Below are 22,199 nucleotides of genomic sequence, written 5' to 3'. Positions count from 1 at the left end.
TGTGGACAGGACAAAAAAACCACTAATTCCCATCTTTACATATTTACTTTCCTATTTATTTTACTTTTCTGGTGTTGAAAAACACAGGTAAGCTGCTGAGGCATCTCAACTGCACGTGTCCACACAACAAAAACCACAGGTATGTTAAATCTGGCGTCCTCTGCCCTTCCCATTTTACTGCTGGCTCAGGAAATAGCACTGCTTAGAGGTGGAAAGCCAACTGCATGGCTCAGCTCATTTTTGCTCAGCTTACATCCCAACACAGGCTGTGTCAAGACATTTCACAGACAGGTCAAACAAGAAACTCAAAAGATGGTGTATTTTTCATGCAGACACAGCTACAGTTTTTGCTAACTGATTTACACCCTCCCTAGGCGCTAGAGGAGCTAGGGTTTTTATTAATTAAAATAAACTTGCTTCAGCCTCTCAACCCCAGATTAAGGCGAGCAGCTGGAAGAAACCCTTACTCCAGCCTGAACTATCCACCCATTCCTCTGCTGGGACACAAGCAAGTGCCAATGCACTCCAACTGCAAAGCAAACGCAGCTGATGATCGCAGTTTTTTGGCTGGTTGTATTTAATTTCTAGAATTTGTCCCCCCAAGTGTTCTTCTATACCATCATCTTCTCCTTCAACTCAGAATCTTTCCTGCTTCCAACCGCCACCACCAGTTTCCAAAGGGAAGGGTGCCTCCAGTTTGAGACCAGATGTGAACAGCTACCAGGGCTTTGGTCCCACTCGTCCCCATGTTCCCTGGGAGAAGAGGAAAAGGTGCCTTCATGGCAGATTTTGCTCCTGACCTCAAAAAACTATAGCATTAGCCTGCAATAGAAAACATGACACATCTTTTCACACACAAAGAGGATGAGTCTCTGCTGTAAACTATAAACTTAGTTCAACAGCACAACTACAGAACTGGGTCTTCTTCTGGAAATAAGATTTTCCATGTAAATATGAACAAACAATTTGACATCTATGATGGTATATACCTTAATTTATCAGACTGAAGTAATGAAATAATAGCCCAAATCCAAACCATGATCCCTATATTTCTTTTTAATTCTCATTTAAAATTCTAAAATAAATTAGGCAAGACTAGCAGCCAATCATCATAACAAAAAAATAGTTCAGGAAAAAAAGACATACGTGCTGCAATTGGAAAAAGCAGTAAGTGCAGTTTATACACAATACAAAGCTGTCAGTTGTCTCTCCTTCCCTTGGCATAAAACAAACTCTTTACTTGAACTTATGTACAGAAAGTATCTGTTCGTAAGACACTGAAACAAAGTTCACTGACACTTCAAAAGCTATGAAAATTCAGCAGCTATTAAGCAGCAGGAATCAGGTTAGTATCCATGGGGAAAAAAAATTATGCTACTCCATGAAGTGGTATCCAAGCTATTACTGCTTTTGCTGCAGGTATCAAATAAGATTACATTTATCATCTATTCTGGACCACTCAGATTCAAACCTGTTTAGGAACAAATACAGATGTAAATTATTTTTTCAAACATTCTCTCACGAAAAACGGTTTCACATATTCACACAATACCAGCAAGGAACTTTTCATTTCTGATTTTTAATTTCGTGATCCCCTACATTTGAAAAATTATATTAACAATATGTTGACATACTGGTTATTTATGACAGCCTAAAGCCGCAATATAAACTTTAAATACTGAAACAACATTATTTCAAAATCAAAGATTTTAATGCCACTCCTCCTTTCTAGAGGATCACAACATCCCATGTATAAGAGCAGTTACCTTAGAAGAGAATGCAACTGCAGCCAAAGGATTATTCACATGGGCAAAATTACCATAAATGTCTTCAGGGGAATCTGGGCTTTAATCTTGTTGTTCATGATTTCACTATAGCTAATGTTTAAACATTTACATTACTCATTTAGCTGTTTTAAACATTAGTCAAACTGAAATAGTACAACAGTGCAACCTTGAGACTAAGCAGCAACTTTTGAAAGAGAAAGGAATTTAAGAAATCAATTGAAAGTAATTTCTCTGTTCTGTATTAGTACTTTTTAGACAACAGCTACAAGAAAAAGGTAAGTCTGGACTACAGACAGACTGTGCATGAGAATTCAGGCTAGAGGACCAGCGGGGACGGGACAACACAACCATCCCAACCGCACCAACCAATTCTGGCGCTGGAAGATGTTCCACTACGACACGGACACTCCTGCACCAACCGAGAAAGCTGCTGAAAGCTGTTGTCTCTGCTACAGTGAGTGACCAGGGGCTTCTGCTCAACACATCCTGAAGAAAATAACTGTAAAACCTCCTGCGTGCTTGTTCTATGTATGTTCAGCATATACCAGAGTGCAAATCTTTCTTCATTTGAACAACAGCGCTATTTTTCAAAATTCAGAACAAGGCAGGCTGATTATTTTTGACCTTACTCCCTCCTAAGGACGAAGATAATATGCGCATGAGCATTTTGTACCTTAACATTAGACTTCAGAAAAATGCCTCAGAAATCAGTGTTTAGTAAAAAGATGCAAAATACTTAATCGCCTGGTTCTGAACACTGTTAAACTGAGTGATATGTCCTGCATTAAGGACGTATGAATATCTTCTCTAGCCTTTACCATGGGAAGCCACTCCCCACAGTCCGTAAATAAAGTTTACTGCTTCAGGACCACTGAAACAACGCACCTTATTCACAGACTTCTACTTTTAAACGCAGGATGGGATGGCTGAGACGCTGCCAGGCAGAAAAGCAAACCGCTGCCGTCAGCTGCCTCCAGCCTCCCGGTGTAACAAGCGGCTGCTGATGAAGCTGGGAGACAGACCAGCGATTAGCAAAGGTGGGATGAAGTATGCCCACGCCAAGCAGCGCCTGGTAACAAGATACACCTCGCTAGGAGCTCCCAGGCCACTTCTACAGCCTGAAGAACCAACGCAATTTATTGCTGGATTTAAAAGCAGAGCACTGAGTGAGACTAGGGTTACCTATCTGCACCTGGCAGAGGATGCGACACGAAGGAGATTTAAAACTGCCTTCCATCGACAAGATCCAAGGGGCACAGGCATACCCACACACACAAATGACCGCAGGAAAAAACATCTTATGCAGCTCAGCCAATGAATTTCGTTCATTTTATCAGTGAGAAGATTAGAAGGCAACTTGATTGCAGTTTATAGCACCTATGTGAAGATAAAACAGAAGAAGAGGGTGCTGCAACTTCAGTAAAAAGAGTACACCAAGATTAAAGGTACAGGCTGGAAAGAAGGCTTAACAGATACTGTTTGTGCACATTTTGGGCTTAGCCTTTGATAGGAATCACTATGTTAACCACTCTCTATCAGCCTGCAGCTCCCCAACAGCTTCCCCCACCAAGAGAAACAGCATGAAACTGTATCCGCTGTGCACAAAAAGCCAGGAAGCACAAACTAAACTGAAGAAACAAAAATCGTGGATTGTACATGTGTACCAAAGGCCAGGGCACCCAACAGCAGCAGCGAGTACTCTGCCATCCTGGCAATTGCCCTACTCAAGCAGACAGGTGATGGTCACTGCCAGTGCATGCTTTATTATTTTTTAAATAAGTATTATGCATTTAACATGGGAGGGTTTCAGAGCTCTTTAATCTTTTGGCTTTAACTTGCACGTTACAGGAACTCCATGCTCAGGGAAGTTAAAAGACCACAGAAGAAACTTGAATCATGCCGTCTTCCTGAACAAAGGGCCAGGGAGTGATTAGCTGGAAATCATGCTTCTGGGTCAGTTGTTTTCTCGCTGCTTCCCTATTTATGCATATATACCCATTTTGTGCTCTGGGCAGAGCTGGAGACTGCGGGAGAGCAATGCAAGGACAGGAGACGGGCTAAGCTCCAAGGGAGCTGGGAAGGGGAAGAGTTGCCAAAGCTAGTTGCCAAAGGCTGCACAAAGCTGTAACTTTTGCCCTTCTCTTGCACACAGGATCGCTCACATACCAGTGCACACTGCTCTCCCCCACCATCCCAGTCTGGCTGCAGGTGTTTTCACAGCCCAAACTTTGAGCTGGACCATGAGCAAGGACTCTGACCTACCTGTGGGCACCCAGTGGCCCTTGCCCTGTGGCACAAGGCAAGGAAAGGGGGATCATGCAAACTGCCTCAATGCAGCAGGGAGCCAAAAAAACAGCCCCTGCACCTTAAATTGGGTTTTCTTCCCCACAGAGGCCTACTCTCAGGCCATTGTAGCATGCAGGGAGAGCACACAGCAGCAGCCTTGGCGAGCCGAACTCGAAGCACCCCATGTTTGTAACTCAAGTCTCACCAACAGTCTGCATTTCCATGGTGGCGGCTTCCAGGATTTTTGTGCGTGTGTCTCATCACTGCAACGCTTCTGGAAAACCAGCTGCTGGTCTTCTAAGAATAAAGTGTTACCTTTTACTTCTAAAATCACATTTCTGCTTTTCACCCACTACAAATATGAGCAGAGTTGAAGAACATGAAGTTAACTTGTGACAGGGCTCGAATCCCAGTCTTCTGAGTTCCTGGAAGCCTTCCTTGGGACCTGGCAGTCGCAGCTGGCTATCAGGGATGTCTTTAACACAAGACTGACTCAAACTGTCCCTTCCAGAGTAGTTCCTTGTGTTATTCAATATTAAATATCTGTATGTTAAAAAAAAAACCAACCAAAAAACAACCACCAACCACACTTATGGTGTAAAAACTGACTTCCATCACCACTCTGGTGTGTGGGCAGAGTGTTTGCCATCACAGAACATTAGACATTTAACAGCCACATTGTGCAGAAACGGTACTTACCACCTTCTTACTCAAGAAATTGTAATACATCCCCGAGTTTGACAAGACCAGCAAGGGAAACACCCAGTAGAGTTTGGATAGGGCAGGAGGAGAACAAGAGAAAGGGAGGATGCTGGCATGACCCGGGCACAGGTCAGGATGTCACATCCAGAAGAGATCCTTGGTTTGCATTACTTGCACGCAGAAAAAGTTTTGAAAAATTCTTGTATGTTGTGATCCTTAAGCAGAAACCACAGCTGAGGGCAACCGGACCAAAACTTGTAAGTATATCAACATGGAGACTCAAGACTACAGAAGACAATTTTGATGCATTAACCCCATAGGCCGAGTTGTCAGTAGGCAACTCATATGCTCGTTTTCATTAGTCTTTTTGATTTCAGATAAAATTTGATAAATACCTTTTCCAATAATATAACATCTCTTGCTGAGTATTAAAAGTTGCTCCTGATAGCCAAAGGAAATGAGGCTAATGAGAGCAGAAATACTTATGCCTACTTTATCTACTAACTAAATTATACAAAGTGGCCCCAAAGAATCTCCTAGCAAGACAAATCTGAAACTACATATATTTAAGAGGGGCAGAATTAATCAGTCAGTGATGAAAGTTCCAGATACAGAGCTAAATTTTTCTTCACTTTTGTGTTTGAGAAGTTCCATTAAAAAAAAAATTTAATGCTAGGGCTGAAAAAATTTGGTTAAAGGACTGTAATCTTGAATAAAACCACAGATGTTCAAAATGCAGTGAGCCAAAATAATTCACTTCACGGTCCATATGAAATACAATATGCATCTCCCAACTTACACCCAAAAACCCAGCTTCCCCAGTGTTTGTGAGTTCCTGAGCCGATGTGCAGCGCCACGTGGCTTCCCAGAGCATGGGGCTTCCCATACTGCTTGTGCTTTTTTCCAGGAACATCCCAACCGGCTCAGCTTTACCCAGCTGCAATGCCTGCTATAGCTACGCACCAGGAGCTTCCACACATCTCGAGCTGCTGCAGTTCTTGGTGCAGCCACAGCCGGGCTGGCACTCACCGAGTTGGCAGACATGACGATGCAGTGCCCTTAACCACCAGCCTGTGCTTTTCCCTTCCTGGTGGAGTGAAGGCTGGCTTTTATTTCAAACTACCAATACGGAGGTCAATCCAATAAAAACAGAGGGAAACATAAAATGCAGTGTTTAAGATTGAACGCAGAGCTCGGCACATGCTGAAGCTGAAGTTAGAGTTCATGGCTTGCAGATTTTGTGTCTGCAACATTCAGCAAAATACCCAAATACCGGATCCAGATGGTCCCAAAAATCAAAACAATGAAATGGCAGGGCATGAAGATAAGTATTTCTCCACAAAAGCTGGATGATTTGCTTCTCCAAAGTACAAATCTCTTATAACCTCATGGGAACTTTGGGGTTGACCCTCCCCGTGATTAACAGAGAAAATACCACTTATCTGACTTAACTACCACACGTCACAGCAAATGCCATTTTCCACTGTAAATATCAGTTCCTAGCTAGCTAATCTCTTGGCTCTTATGCCGAAAGCTGCCCCCTTCCATTTATTTTTGGAGGGAGGGTGTTTTCTCCACCCTTTGTGCATTTATAGACGAGTCCTTTCCAAATTCATTAGTTTTCCTTGAAAGCAGGGGGTTAGAGTTACTTAAATGGTGGTTGCTCACAAACTATACTACAGTAGTAACAGCTGCTAGTAGTCATGTTAGAAAAGAGGGGTGCAGAAATTTCGGTCTTAAAAAAAGGGTCAAAAATATAAGTCACATGGGTTTTTTACCCCCATGAGTTAATCAAACCTCAGTCTTAATAATGGGTGAGAGAAATGGTATTTCAGTTACACATATTGAGCTTCAGATACTATTTTTAATACAATTTAGCATAATTACAACACCTTGGTGGGGTTTTTTTGTTGTTCCCACATTGGTTCCTCAACTTCAGTTTTCCGTGCTTACTTTCATCTGTGCCACTGCCAGTATCTGTATTCCCTAAGTGGTGTAAAGTCTATACTGCTGCTACTGCCATTTGCTGTGATGGGACTTCATTTTGAACCCACAAAAGTGTTTTGCTGATCCATAAGCAATGCAGCCTTATAACTGTGATAAGTGGGAAAGCTGGAGAAATACTTATGGTGAAAGATGCAAAAATTATTTTTAGAAGAAAACAACTCACTTTGAATGGGAATTAATTCCTCTGTATATTAGTTGAGTCAACTGTCAAGTAAGACTGGCCAAAAAGAAAACCTTGCTGAGCAACAGCAGCAGGAGAAGCTTCAGAGAGGACCACATGCACCAGCGGTCAAACTGTGTATTATCAGTTTACTACAGATCTCGAGTGCATCAGTGAAGCATTGGTTAGAAGCAGGCATACTGACCTCACCTAGGTTTTCAAATGGCTTTTGCCAGCATCCCCCCTCAACAAACTGCACATCTTTTGTAATAGTCACCATCATCAGTCAAATGGGAAAGTGACAGAGTTGGAGTCAATACCACTCGTATCAATAAAAATAAATCAATATGGTATTCGATAGAACACCATAATAATTAACTAGCTCTGCAGAGATGATGGCGACTTCTAGGATGAGAGGGCTTAAAAAGAGAGAGGAGAGAGTCCTGCCAGAGGGGACATTTTGTTGGGGAAAATTTACCAATACAAGAGAATTATTTATATCAGGAATTTATCATTGCATGAGGCATGGCAAAACTGCATACAGGACCCTGCCCATCTTTACCATCTCTTGCAAATCAGTATCATTTCAAAGCAGAAGGCAAATAGGGAAGGACTACAGGGTGATTGATACACAGCAGAGGGAGTTTGAGGGAAGTCTCCCAAGAGCTGCTCAGTCTAACAGAACAAATCAGAGTTATGACTGTGCCAAATACAGGGAGGAGAGGGAAAAAAGGAAGCAATTATCTGCCCTGGAAGGGAGTGCTGTACAGAACCAAACGAGGCTTTTTGTATGACGGCAAGAAATAATCAATGCTTTTCAGGCAGAATTGATACACACCGCAAATGATGGCAGAGCAAGGACTACATTGGATTAGCCGTGAGTGCCTTTATTTTTCTACAGCTCTTTCAGAAAGCATTTCCAGGTGGCCCCAGGAGGAGGAGGAGAGCTGCCAGCACCCCATGCATGCCGTGGGAGGGCAGCAGCTGAGTGGCACCCAGCTGCCAGCCAGCCCCAAGCCCCCACGGAAGGAAGGATGGAAAAGCTGAAGGAAGCCAGCCTTCACCTGGGGCACAAGGGACACTTCCCCGTGATTTTGCTGGAAACCAGAGAGCCGTGTCTCTTTTTTTCCCCTGCTTGGTTGCATTTCCACTCCAGCCAAAACCACAGCACTGCAGTGCCATCCAAGCTGCCTGTTGCGGTTCAGGATGCTCATGCCATCCTCCCCACCTCACGGGGCACGTACATGTCTGTACCACCACATCCCTCCTCCATCTCTGCCACTTCCCATACATACACCAACACGCACATAAGGTCTAAAGATCACCCCATGGTAGTCCCCAAGAATTTAAAACCAGCAAGAGATTAACAGAGGGACAAGCACTGCTTCTGTGCAGACTATGCTGCATCTGCTTCTGCAACAGGGTAGAAATTCCCCATTCCCCTGGCACACTGCCTCACGGGAGCAAAAAACTCAAGACATAAAATTTGCTTCAGGTTCACTACAGCGGAGATACAGAGTGAAAAAGCCATTTAATGCAATCAAGACTACCTAAGCGATCTCAGGCACCGAAGCAAGGACTACATCAGTTCATATGTGAAGAAACCATGTTCTTGAGTGGAATTTAGATCATGCACCTACTTTAGTGCCCTTTTACTGTATCTAAATTACTTTTAGACTGGTTCTTTCATTCTGGACAAAGTACTGAACATAAAAAATATACATATGCATGTATTTCATATAAATGCATACACTGCACACATTTTCTGTGAAGTAAAGAAGCTATTAATTCAGAAATACAGACAGTTAGCTGTTCTCGAAACAATGCACTAAACAAGAAACCAAGACTTTAGCTCTGTGAGGTGAAAACCTCCAGTAAGAATGCCAGCAGCCTCCTAACACAGATCCAAAAGTAATTTATTCAAAACTATCCCACCACACCCACATTACAGTAGTATCCACTACCAATGCTGCCAGAACAATGTACACCTGAAGTCCAGCAAACTGTTGGAGCAAGAGTAGTTTGTAGGCACTTTAAGTAACAGTGGATGCAAAAATACACATTGATACTCACTTTCCCGGACTTCTGCACATCTAGGGGTTTCTGCTGTTTTCATACTGGTCAGAGGGCTGTGCTGTTTCCATGTTTCATGGGACAACCACTACACCTCTGTATCAGAGGGACCTATACAGGTCTCAGAACCATCATCATCAACCTGCCCCAATGCTCTGCAGGCAAAGAGCCGGTTATGGGTATAGTTAAGACTTACACAAGATGACGGTTATGGCTCAACAGCAAGAGCAGCAAATACTTTACAGTGGCAGTGCAGTATTCCACTTTAAACAATTCACTCACATTTTGTCAGGACAGTCCACTGTCTAGTTGTTCTTCTGGGTCTTCTAATCAGAGCAAGCCTGCAGCTAAAGGGACAGTGTTAGTGCTTCTTACCTCTTCCCAAGCAAAGGGACTATCCTGTCCTGATTAATATGCTTGTTTTACAGTCTATGTCCCGTTTAGACTATAGCAATGTACTGAACCAGGCAAGAAACCACTAGAAGTAGTCAAGGAAGGTATGCAAGCCAGGGAGAAGCACAAATAACAAAGCCAAAACATTAGCTAATGCTGAGGAGCTATGTAACAACTGAAAGCTACCAGGAGAACAATTCCTTTCCCTACTTTCCACCACTGCACTATAAAAGCTATGACCTTCAAAATATTGGCTTTTTTTTTCCCCCTTTATGATTCAAAGCAGCCTGTTTCATCCAAGCAGTCCTATAGATCAGGTGATACTCTGGCAAGAGAATAACAGTCAATAGCCATATTCCTCAACGGAGCTTTTATTGCAAGAATCAAATGTTGTATTTCTAGTCCCTTCCACATTCACTTAAAGCAATCAAGAGCAGCTATTTAGAAAATGTTCTCACAGCTATCAAGGAAGCCTGCTTAAGACTGGAAAGCCAAGTTTCTTTTAAAGTAAACCTCTTGAACAAGTTACTGAGGAAAGAACAGCCTGAAAGCAGAACAAAGGACAACTCTGAACTTGAAGTAGGCTTATGCTGAAAGAGCCAGCAAGGACACCGATGCTGAGAGAAGTTGCATAGGTTCATAACAGGGCTGGCAAAACCAGCCTCCGAAGAATCCTGGTTCACCTTCATCTGAGATCTCACCTGCTGGCCATTAAACCAGACCAAGCCCTACATGAAAAGCAGGCAGTTTTGCCTAAGAAAAAATCCCCAAGGAGGCCAAAGGAAGTAGAAAAGGAACAGCAGAGTTGGGAATATTGTCCAATAGTGCCGAGTGTTATCTGGGCAACAAAAAAACCTAGCCATCGTAACCTGAAATGCAATGATGGGAGAAGGGGGGGCTGAGAAAAATATACAGAGTTAGAGGAACACTAGCTACATTTATTTAAGCTATATTACATTTACCCCGTCTCCAGGAAAGGTGACCATGGCCTAACGTTCAAAGTTTATACCTCTGGTGTGCTGAAGCTCCTCTCAGCAGCGTGAGGAGCAGACCCGCCGAACACAGCGACCGCACCAACTTCGTCCCTTGGGCAAACGGGGGTGAGCAGCCCGCGGCCAAAGCGAGACACCGGATCGCGACAGAGCCGACGCTGCAATACCCCGAAACCAGCAGGGCGGGCCGAAGCCTCCGCGCAGGCCACGACAGCCCTCACCGGCCGCTGCCGCAGGACCGGCCGCCGCCGCAGGACCGGCCGCCCTTCGGCGGGGGGGAGCGGGCGGCGCTCGGCCCCGCTCGGCACCACGGAGAGCTCCCGAGCTCCCGAGCTCCCTCCCGGCCGGCGGGGGGGACCCAAAGCCGCCCACCCCCCCCCCCCCGCGGCAGCAGCGCCCGCGGAGCTGCGGGACGAGCCTCCCGCCTCGCTCCCTGACGTGTCCCCCCCCGGCTCAGCGGGGCTTCGGCCCCGAGGGGAGGCGTGCGAAGCTCCTGCCGGAGGAGACGGACAGATGTTAATCACCACCTCGGTCTTGGCCAGTCGCTCAACCCTCCTAAAAGGGAGGAGATATTACAAAGTTCGCCACCAGGCAGTCATTTTAACTTTCCCAGCAGGAAAACAAACAAACAAACTAAAAACGTTTCACAGACTGTCGCTCAGGAATTTGCACGCAGAAAAATTACTCTCGACAGCACCGAAGAAAATAAACCGAGATGGCACGCTACAAGAAGTTATACGCATGAAGAATGATGCTACCTTCCAAAAAGATAAATAAATTATCATCTTGGCAATAAATACGAGCCAAAGCCTGAAAGAACTATTTTACTTCCAGGCAAGTTCATTCATAGATCTTATTAATAGTGAACCTGGTTCCTTTATGAACTCAGGAGCAGCAGGAGGAAAAGCATATAAGAAGATTAGGTTAATACTATATTTAAGCATATGTAAGGACAGTGAATGAAATACTGATTATTCACTCACTTAATTCAAAAAAAACAACCGCTTACTAAGAATAGCTTTCAGGGGATAAGAGAAGAGAAACTAGGCTGCACCAGAAAAAAAAAACATACACAGCTACAGTAGTACTCGCTATCCCTCATTACCCGCATTCATCAGCACTGAGGTCTGTGGAAATCAACTTTGATACAAAAGCATCAACAGGGATAAACTACCCAAAGGCTTTCAGACTAAGGCTCTCTTTGCACAGTATTTCCAACTTGTTGTCATCATCATGGAAAACAGCAGAGCTGGCTTTAATGTAACTTCCCAGATCTTTGCAAAGATGTTCAAAGACACAGGAAAAAATCAGACTTTGCAGGCTTTACTACGATGGAAGGACATGACAGTCCTCATGAAATAGAGGGAAGGCTACCAGGTTCAAGACCCCACCAGTCTAAGCATGTAAGGTAGGTTACGGAGTTAAGAGAGGATTTTCTGCACTTTCTTGAAAGCTCTTTAGTCTGGGAGACTTTACCCCTTTGCCTGTACTTTGTCAAAAGCCCAGGCGTGCACGCTCCCAACCAGACCTCCACACTTTCGCTCCAGTCAGCTGTACTTTTCTGTTTCACGTTCTTAAGAGCTGCTAAGTCAGCCAAGGGTCCCAGTTTAGCTTCTGATTAATCAAAGGCTGAACAGTCATTGGTGATTGAGGCACAATCCAATCACAAACTTACAGGCAGCGGACATGCCTGTAGAGCTCCTCTCTGCGCTCGCCGTCCTCCAAAGGGAGCCCAGGAACGTGCTCCCACCTTGCTCCTCCACGTGAGCTGGAGCACAGAGGTGGTGGAGACAAGCAGGAGACTGTCAAAAGCACGTTCCTGATGCAAATTAAAATGCTAGCGTACATGCCCAACACACAACTGCCAGGATCGCTGGTTTGAGTCAAGCATTAATTTCCAGCTCCATTTTGTTATCAAAACACAGTATCACACAACATCAAACTGTAGCATACTGCTTGGCGCTAGTAAGTGGTGGGAGATAAAAAGCATCTGTAAAACTATGACTACAAGAACATCTGTATAATACACATTAAATCCCAGGAAAGCACATCTGCTCTCTGCACTTGAATGATGACTTCGCTGGCTGTAAGATCACTTCTAACCAAGAGAGGGGCTGCAGCTCCAGAGAAGACATCAAAGCCAACGCAGCTGAGAAAATGGAAGCATCGTGCCACGCAGCCCCTCTGAAAAGCTTAAGGAGGCAAAAAAAACCCTAAAAGAACATGTTTTAGCCTGGCTGGAAAAGGTGACCCCGGTTTAACATGGACTATGACCTTAATTCACAGTTGCCTGTGGCTCTACACCTTCAAAACAGCACCCAGACTTTGTGCAGACTCTACAGGCAACAGGTCCAAGGGGCTGCAAACCTGCATGGAGTCAGTGTCCAAAAGGGGACATTCAACCAGATTAAAAGTTTCAGCTACCAAAACTACAAAATTTAAGTCAGAAAACAATGCTATTTCTCACACAGATTAAGCAGCTATCATGAAAGAGATCTCTCCCTACATAAAACCCCTTGCTAATTTCCATAGCATGGAAAACACATAAAACACACCCTGGAATGAACTTTGTAGCACGTGTAAGCTCAACCAAAGGCTATCAGGATTAAAAAAAGTGAGTAAGCACCTGACAAAAGAGAATTTATCTCCTCCTCCTTTGCTCTCCCAGTGTGAGTTACATATGTGTGGCAAGAGCAAGCTTTAAAACTTGGGCAGTGGAGGAGGGCTATAACCTAGTTCCCCCACAGAGCTAGCTTTATTACAAGTTTCTCACAAACAAAAGCACAGTTCAGCCATTGGCTTATGTTCATTCTTCTCATTTTTCAGGGACTTAAATATACCAGTACTGATCCTCTATCTTTAGGTGTGAAAAGCATGGCAAGTCTAAGGACAAAAGCAGCATTGAAATGTGTTATCTTAGTCTGGTTCTCATCAATAAACATTTTTTCCTTACTATCCTCCTAATAGCATCCAGTGTGGACCACACCAAGGCTCCATCATCTTGAGTGCTATACTCTTCCCTTGACAGCTGCTGCAAGAAGAGGGCAAACCTGCAGAGAGATTTTCCTTCAATAGTCTCCCAAGTCCCTGGTAATCTCTGCTGCACAAATTTCCTGATTTTCAGTCAGCACCTTGGTGTTTATATTATCCCTAGCTGGAGTCTTCTGCTAAGGCTGTCCACACTTATTTTCCAGCTAATCTGCACTCATGTGCAAACTTTATTAAGGAAAACATACAGCTGATCATGCTTTTGAATTAAAGATCCCACTATGCTCTTACTGGGAGTCATATAAAGACTTTTTTTTTTTTCTTATTAAGTACTCAGTACCTGTGCTCAATATTTGAGGTGAAAAATAAAAACTTATTTTGATTCAGAATGGGCTTTGTAAACACAGTTGTATAAAATCTGCATCTAAAGAAAAAAGTCAAAGATATTTTTCCCCTCTAATAGTTTCCCAGCAGACTGTGCCCAAATATTAGAGTATAATTAAGTAAGGAAAAAGACAGTGAAAGTTTACACTTGACTCATTTGCTAATAAAGATGAGGAGCTGAGTAAATCAACCTAAATAAAAATCAGCCTCATTTTAGACGCACTGAATGCTTTCAGCAGAAGCCCTTCAGAATGGAAGAGGCAGGTACTAATTATCTCTGCAAATCTCAAAACTTAAACAGATAAAATGGGAAAAAAATACTTCTAGTTGAGGCTGCCTCACAATCCCTATGTAAAAACTTCATTTTCACGTGCTACATCTGACAAATGAAAGAAGCTAATGTTTTCCATACTTGCTTGTTCTCTTTTTGATCGAATTCTAAACAGTTTATCTCTTCCCAGAGCTGATATGACAAAATTAATAGCAGAAAGGAGGAGGGAGAGCCATTGGGAAATAAAGAATGGAAGTACACAGGGTTTGGAACAATGATAAATTGGCATTGGTACAGTCCTCAAGCCTAATATTACCAAAGGCCCATCACAAAATTGTTTATGCGACTTAAAGTATATAATAGCAAAAGCAACGGACAGCAACATAATCAGAGAGTACACCCTGACATGCAGCACCAAACTCATCACCAAATGAGAAAGATTTCTACTTTCCTTTAAATTCAAAATACAGTATATATTAGTCCCACGTTTTCTCTGAATGAGAATACTCAGGATACTCGGCATCTTACCCGCAAGACTCAAGATACAGGTCCAAGAGATCTATTCTGTTAGAACCTCTTCAAAATAAAAAATAAATTAAAAAAAAAACAACCAAAAAACAGATCTTCCTGTTTCAGTATGCCTCAAGAAGGAAAAGCCTCAGAAACCGAAATGGCAGAGAACATCAGTGTAAATACCTTAAATTTGTACTGGTGCAAACAGGAAAAAGGCGACACTCTTCAATCCCCTGAGCAGACCCTCCTTTTGCATCTCTGCCAAAAGCACTCTGCAGAGCAAAATCCTGACCCAAGTGGTTATGTGGCACCTATAAAAGAACATTTTCCCAGACAACTGCAAAAGTCTTTACAGTGAAATTTAAAGTCTTCACTCATCTGCCTTCCCCTTCAGCCCCAAGGGGCAAGATGAAGGACAGTACTGAAAATCTTTTGTTTTCTTCTATCACCTATGACAATGCAAGATTGCTCATCAGATCACTCCTCACCACTTTCACAAAGGAAAATAAGGATACTCATCTTCTACTGGAACTACTTAAGAAATTTGATTTCCTGTTTGTCTCCCTACCACGAAAATCCTCTGATGTCTAACAATATATTTGCACTCAGGCAACAGCTTTTCTTCCAGTGGAGCACTAATCTGAGAATTTCTTCCACGTAGATTCCTGTCCTCACATAACTTCTCGGCACTTACCTGTGACATCTCTATGCTTTTGTCAAATTTGATGGACTTTTCAATGCGTTGACCAATTTCATTCAGGGGCACTGCCAGCCCCTGGTGGGTGCTTATGCAATGGGAAATTGAGCTCAGAAACATATGGGGGTGGCAGGAGCTCCCGACAAAAATGTTTGTTCATGAGGCAGTCCTGACCTAAAAGCATGGACAGCATCCTCACTTCAAGAGACAGAAACACAAAGAGACCTAACCCTAAAGCATCAGGGAAGAGATTTTTCCCCAAGGAAAACAAAGCACCATTCCTCTTCAAGCACATAAGTAAAAAATATTTAAACGTTAAATAAATTAAAACAAAATTTAAAACCCCACACATTCCACAAAGATATAAAACCATAAGACCGTGCTATCAAGTACAAAGGAAAGAAGCTTCTGGCCTCTAAGCTCCCTGGTGCTTCCACAGATGCTCGGTACTGCATATAAAAGCTCAGGAACGACCAACTTCCACCAACACACACATAATTACCGAAAGCAGCCCGACATTCCCTGTCCCCTCTAACCAGCTGATACCCACAGAGAACACTTCTGTAATCAGGTTATTCCCTGGCTCTGTTGGCAGCGGGCTGGACGCGCATCCGAGGGGACAGCACTGAGTCACAGCCCTCGGCAGCCAGCACTGACTCAGCCCCGCGCTCCCCGCCAGCACAAGAGGCTCAAGGTAACCCGCGCTGCTTTTGTGGAGGCGACGAATTCCCTTCGCATGGGGACGGACAAATGCTGCAGCTGACCCGGAGGCAGAAAAACATAAAAAGATCCCAATTCCCTTTGCAACCAGATATCCTTGAGAGGACGGCTGTCCAGAGCATCCCTCCAAGACAAGCTCAGCTCCCAGAGTAATACCAGTTACGTGGCTTTTTTCTTTTTTTTTTTTTATTTTTCAAATGCACAGATGAGCTGCTGCTTTGGTCAGCTACAGACCCCGATACTCACAGCTGGCTCTTGCCAGCTTCCAGAGCCTGCTGATGGCCTCTTCAAGGATTCAAACTGCAAAAACAAGTATTTCTCATACTTACCATACAAAAAACATTCACTAAAAGGATGGAAAAAAACGCACTCTGTTGTTGAATGGTAGGAAAGAACAAAAAACGGCCACATTGTATCCAAACAGGAAAGAAATTTGCTTTAAAATGTCATTTCATTTGCTTACATAATCAATTCACCAAGCTGCTTTTTTTTTTTTTTTTGGTCACGCAACATTTATACTATAAAGGTATTTCCTTTAAAAGCAAGGTACATAAATAACAGCTTCCACTGATAAACACAATCCAAACCCACAGTTTTAATCTTTGGTACTTAAACTTAAACTGAAATCCATAGTACGGCAGCTGGATGGCCCAGGTTTCAAAGGTGCCAAGCACTTACTGGTTTCAGAAGTCGCAGAAACAGCAAGTACTACACACCTCTCTTCATCAGACCACATCCTTAGACGTTCAAGCAAAGACCCCCACCTAATGTGTCAGGGTCCTGCACCCACCGAACTGACTTGAAATGCAAGAGGCATCAACCTGACAAGCCACACTCACTGCTAGCACCTGGTGACAGCCTATGTCAGCCTTGCCTAAAACCATCCTGGCACAGAGAAGCACCAACATACTCATTCAGACCCCGCAGCTGGAGAAACACCCCTCACCGGGGGCACACCCACCACTGCCATCCCCAAAGCTTCCTCAACTCACAGATGACATCTCAAAACCACCGATGCCAAGTTGCTTAGAGGGCATGTTAGATTTCTGGTCTCTCCCACGGCTCTCTCGCACGAGCATTTGCCATCACCCTGTTTAACAGGAACCCCTCGTTCCCACGCAGGACCTCTGACCAGGTGACTGCCCACCAAAGGCACCAGCATGGGGTATGCCGAGCGCAGAGATGAGTTTGCTGGAGAGCAGTAATGCCTGACCTGATTGCAGTCCCAAAGTGCAACGATGCCCTGTCTGAGCTAATAAGCCCAGCCATTTATAAGGTTTTACTCACTTAAGACAAAACACAGTCAGCTTTTAAAAAAGTCCCATTTGCTTATAATAAACAAGATAAAGGTACTCTAGAAGACTTACGTGCTCATAGCAAGCAAGAGGCCTGCCACTGAAGGCTTATGGCATCACATTTCCATTCCTGAACCACATAGAGCCCACAAAAGGGCACTGAACTTTCATCAGAGCAGATAAATCTGAATAAGCCGGGGGCAAATATAAAGATGGCCTGAGGTTCACAAATGCAGTGTCAGCAAAGCTCTGAGACACCTCCCACTTCAAACACTAGGCACAGTGTCCTCCATGGTACCTTTTCAGAAAACAAGTCTTCATAAAGCAAATTCTCCTCCTGCTGAAAAAGCTGGGCTGCTCTCCCTTGAGTGGAGGAGCCAGTGCTTTCACACATCAAGCCACGCCAGGGAAGACTCGGCCAGCACGCTGGCTGCTGAAAAGAAACTTTAAAAAGCACGTGTGCACAAGGGGTTAGGGCCACAGCTCATCTGTTACACTCCGATAAACCCTATGGCAAAACATGAGAAAATTCCTCGCACAATCCTTTTTCTTTATTACTGAAAGCGAGAATTGCATGTTCATGCAGCTGTGCCTCAGCAAACTTGGGGAAGGCATCCCGGGAGGCCAGCCTTGCAAAGCCGAGTGCTGTCACAAAGAGCGTGGGGTGAGCACGCCGGTGCAAGCAGTACAACCACAATCATGCCTGAGCTGCTCTCTTCTCGTCGCACGAAAACCGTGGACTTACCGGCACAGACAAATGCTAGCCGACAGAGCTCTGCGCTGAATTAACTGAGGACAGTGCCTCAAAGCAAAAGTGACACACCATCACCTGTCAAAGCTAACTGCTGGACACACTTCTGTGAACGTGGCAGTGTACAGAGCACAAACTTCATGGAAAAGAGAGGACTGCTCGACCTTGGGCTGCCAGAAGAGTGGTGGGAAGCTTTCTGTCCCACTGTGCCAGCCCTGAACGGTGAGGATTACTGAGCTTTTCCTCTGGGCATCGCACGACTACGCACCGTTAAGGGCCAAGAACCACATTATTCGCTGCAGAGAAAAAAAGTTAAACAGACAAGAGGATTTGGCAAAACCCCCAAAAACATCTATCTTGGACATCCTAAAAGTAACAACAGTCATTCAAGACATGACTGTTTATACTACAAGACTCATTACATAGGAGTCTGGTCTATTTTTAGAGGTAGATATCGCTACAATTGAGTGCTAGATAAACCCAAACAATTATTTTAAAAGGGTGTTCCATCACTAATTATTCTAAACATCTTCTGTGCTCTGTAGGTTGGCCTCCTGCCACTCTCCGGCATAACAGCTCAGAGAACGATGCTACAACTTCACTCACACGACGCTCGAACAGCGGTGACAGATAACTCACAGAGCAAACGGCGTGTCCATACGAGTCCAACAGCCGGGGCGAGCTTGTCACCGCCTGTGCACACCAAAATAAAAAACAAAACCAAAAAACAAACCAAGACTGCAATCTTTTGTTTATGCTACAAAAAACAGGAAGTTTTAATTTACCACTGAAAAAGATTCCCTGAGGAATAAATGGGCTACAAACAGTGGCAAAAGCCCTTGAGCAGCAGCACCGCGTTCAGAGCCCCAGGGCTCAAATCTGATACGGCGCAACGTAGAAACATCAACTGCGGTTTGGTTTGCTGCTGCTTGGAAGAATCTACTGGAGATGGGGCGGGGGGGGGGGGGGGGGGGGATAAGCAGTTAGGCTCCTGCACGCAGCTGTATCTTCCTGAAGAACCAAGTAAAAGCCCAGGCCAAGCACGTTTCTCAGGACCAGCCTGGCTGCTGTTGGCTATGCCACTCGTCGATCTATTTTGTGGTTTCATCAGACTGAGCCCAGAGTCCCGACTGCTTCGCGGCCGCCTCCCCTCCAGCCAAGCACCGCCGGCGCTCCCTCACGCTCAGTTTTGAGAGAGATGAGGTGAAGACGCAGGCGGAAAGCAGAGCTGGATCGGGCCGGCAGCCACCCCTCGGCCACAGGCCAGCCAGGCACCCTGCGGGGTAACCCAGTGTGCCTCAATTTCTAAAAACGCCCGTGAACGTTTTTGAAGCAAACCGTACTTTTTAGCACAATAACAGACATTGTGACCGCGGTTCTGCTCCAGCACAGCCTAAATCCAACCGAATGCAGGAGGAACCACGACACCCAAACCCACCCGGGGCCAAAGCAACAGATGGCACGCTAGAAAAAAAAAAAAAAAAGGGGGCGAGAGGGGGCTTTTCGGGTATTTTAATCAGCCGGGTAAGAGAGACGCTGCGAGGTGAACCCACATTTCACGCTCGAGCTCCTCTCGCAAGGACGTGCCCGCCTTCCCCGCTGCAGAGGGCGGGCAGCGGGTGCCGGCGGGGGGGGGGGCGGCCAGCCCCGGCTCCTCCGGAGGGGGCACGCCGGTCTCTGGTGGCCGGGCGGCAGCCGAGGGAAGGGGAGGGGAAGGGAGGGGAGGGCGGACAGGCCACGGCGACCGCCGCGCTCAGCTTCCCCGCCGGCAGCCGGCTCCCGGGCGGCAGAGCGCGGGGCAGAGCAGGCGCCCCGGTCCCGGCGGCTGCCGCGTCCCCGGGAGGCAGGAGAAGGCGCCGGGCTCGGCGGCCGGCCCCCCGCCGGGTGGCTCCCCCCCCGGGGCGGGCGACCGGGGCCAAACTTCCCGCCGCGCCGCCAGCCCCCTCAAAATGGCTTCGCCGCCGCCGCGGCCCCTGGCCGGGTAAGGCCGCCCGGGAGCCCGCCCCCGCCCCGCCGCCGGCCACGGCCGGGCCCCGCGCCGCACTGCGCCCCGCCACGCCGGGGGCCGGCACCCGCGCCCCGCCGCACTCAACAGGTGCGGGGCGGCCGGGCCCGCCGCCACCGGCACCTGCCGCCGCGTCAGGACCTGGACAGGTCCCGCGGGGCGCTCCCGCCGCCGCACCCGAACCTCACCTCTCCCGGCGCCGCGCCGCTGCCCGGGCCCCGCCGCCGCCGTCGCCGCCGCTCCGCCATCCGCAGCCCCGGCCGAGCCGAGCGGCGGCCCCCGCTGCGCCGCCGCCGCCGCCGCCGCCGCCGCCGCCGGCTCCCGTGCGCGCCTGCGCGCGACCGGGGCGACTGGCCGCGCGCGCCCCCGCCGACGTGCAGGCCGCGCCTGGCCCGCCAGCGGCGCGAGCCCCTCGCGCGGGGCGGGGCCGGCGGCAGCGCCGTCGTTCCCATTGGCGGGCCCCGGGCGGGGCGGGGCGGGGGAGGGGGGGAGAGCCGGCAGGCGGCCGCGCGCGCGCGCGCGCGCGCACCGTGGACGGCAGCGGGGGCGAGGCGGGGCCGGCTGCTTGGGGAGCCGGGGCTGATTGGGCGAGCGGGGCGGGGCGGGGCGGGGCAGGCGGCGGCACGAGGGGCGGAGGGGCCGGGGGGCGCTGCGGCGCAGAGCGGGTAGGGGCGGGGCGGGAGCGAGGGGCGGGGCCTGCCCTGGGCTGGGGGCGGGGCCTAGGGCAGGGGCAAGGGCAGGGGCAGGAGGTGGGGCGGGGCCAGGGCCTGAGCCTAAACCTAAACCTGGGCCTAGGCCTGGGGCAGGGCCGTGCCCATTGTAGCCCAGTGTGCCTCTGCCTGTCCCCCAGCACACTGCTGCCTTCACTGGCACTACCCACACCCCTCAGGTGCCCAGCTGGCGGGCGGCCACGGGCCAGGCCAGCAGGGCTAAGCCAGGCCCGCTGCTCCCCGGCCAAGCCCTGTGCCAGGCCTCAGCAGGCAGGTGACAGCGGGGTGTGCAGGGCTGGGTGCCCGCATCGCCCCGTGCAGCGTGATGGGTGCTGGGACCAGCCTCCACGGGGGTCAGTGCTGGGGACGACTCCTCGGCTGGGCCGAGGCCAGCCAGCACCCCCCGTGTGGCCCGGGCAGCCTACAGGGATAGAACAGACTTCCAATGAGTGCGCGGGGACGGCTGCGAGTGAGATGCCTACGTGAAATACTTTAAGGAAAGCAGAACCCAAATATAGTTTAAGTCATTAAAGTGCCTTTAGCATGTGGAAAAGGACTTTGCGGTGTTAAGACACTCCTACAGGGACCCTATGTAACACGCGTGTGATGCCTCACTTGTGGCAGCACCTGCGGTTGAGGACCCCAGATGCCTCTGCGTTTCTAAAATCATCTCAGATGCGATGTCTTGCGTTCGAGCACATCCCACCATGCCAAGATGAGAAGGCCAAACTGTGTTCTCCAGCAAACGGGGTGATCTCCACTCAAACACCAGCAGCAAAGTTCATCACTGCTTCCACCATGTGTATCTCATGGCTCATTATATAAATTATGGCTTCAACCTCTCTAGAACAGGGCATCCAAAAAGGTTTAAATAATTACTTTAAAACCTGGCTCTCACATGGTCTGTGACAGCAGGCTTAGAGCAAAAGCATGCAGTTGCTTGGGGAGCAGGTTTCTGAGCAATGACTTGTGTTTTGCTCTCAACATCTGCAGGTCTCAAACCAAGCTCAGCTCGTGGGATGCAGCGGGACACAGCAGGATACAGCGCTGGTCTCACTCTTCACAGTTTTTGTGGTTTTCCAGGCTTGCAGCCCAGTATCACTGCCCTCCTCTGTCCTTCAGAGCACTTCATCATGTCCCAAAATCTCATTTCCAGCCACAGCTGACCACAGACATTGACTGGTCAAGCAGAAATCTTACTTTCCCAGCTTTCTGTCCCTTTGAGGTTACCAAATGGACACAAAAAGTTATTTAATAAGTCATCAACTTATTTAATTTGCCCTCAGGTAATATTTTTCCGTCTAAGAAGCCATGTTAAACATTATATACTGCAGCTTTTTTGCCTGGAGTACAGTTTCCAGAGCCAAGTGATGGAGCAATCATCCATCACATGGGGGGGGGGGGGGACGGACAGTGGACACCCCAAGTCCCAGCTGCACATGATGGGAGATCTCAGGGCAGAGGC

The 22,199-nt window shown here is 47.2% G+C and overlaps 1 protein-coding gene across 3 annotated transcripts in view; it reads right to left on the bottom strand.

The window, feature by feature from the left end:
- ADARB1 (adenosine deaminase RNA specific B1) overlaps nt 1-20,396 on the bottom strand; it is a 91,131-nt gene extending 70,735 nt beyond the window's left edge. Inside the window, exons 1-2 of one of the 3 annotated variants that reach the window (XM_075027759.1) lie at nt 20,213-20,396; nt 18,659-18,712 (exon numbers count right to left, since the gene is read on the bottom strand). The gene's annotated coding sequence lies outside the window, so the exon portion shown is untranslated. The remainder of the gene's footprint in view (nt 1-18,658; nt 18,713-20,212) is intronic. The other 2 variants (XM_075027758.1, XM_075027760.1) reach the window with 2 other exon arrangements.
- Nucleotides 20,397-22,199: the final 1,803 nt, after the last annotated feature.

Source organism: Buteo buteo, chromosome 5 (assembly GCF_964188355.1).
Source record: "Buteo buteo chromosome 5, bButBut1.hap1.1, whole genome shotgun sequence".
Classification (NCBI taxonomy): domain Eukaryota; kingdom Metazoa; phylum Chordata; class Aves; order Accipitriformes; family Accipitridae; genus Buteo; species Buteo buteo.
Note: the sequence above shows the minus strand (reverse complement) of the source record. Positions and strands in the feature narration are given on the sequence as shown.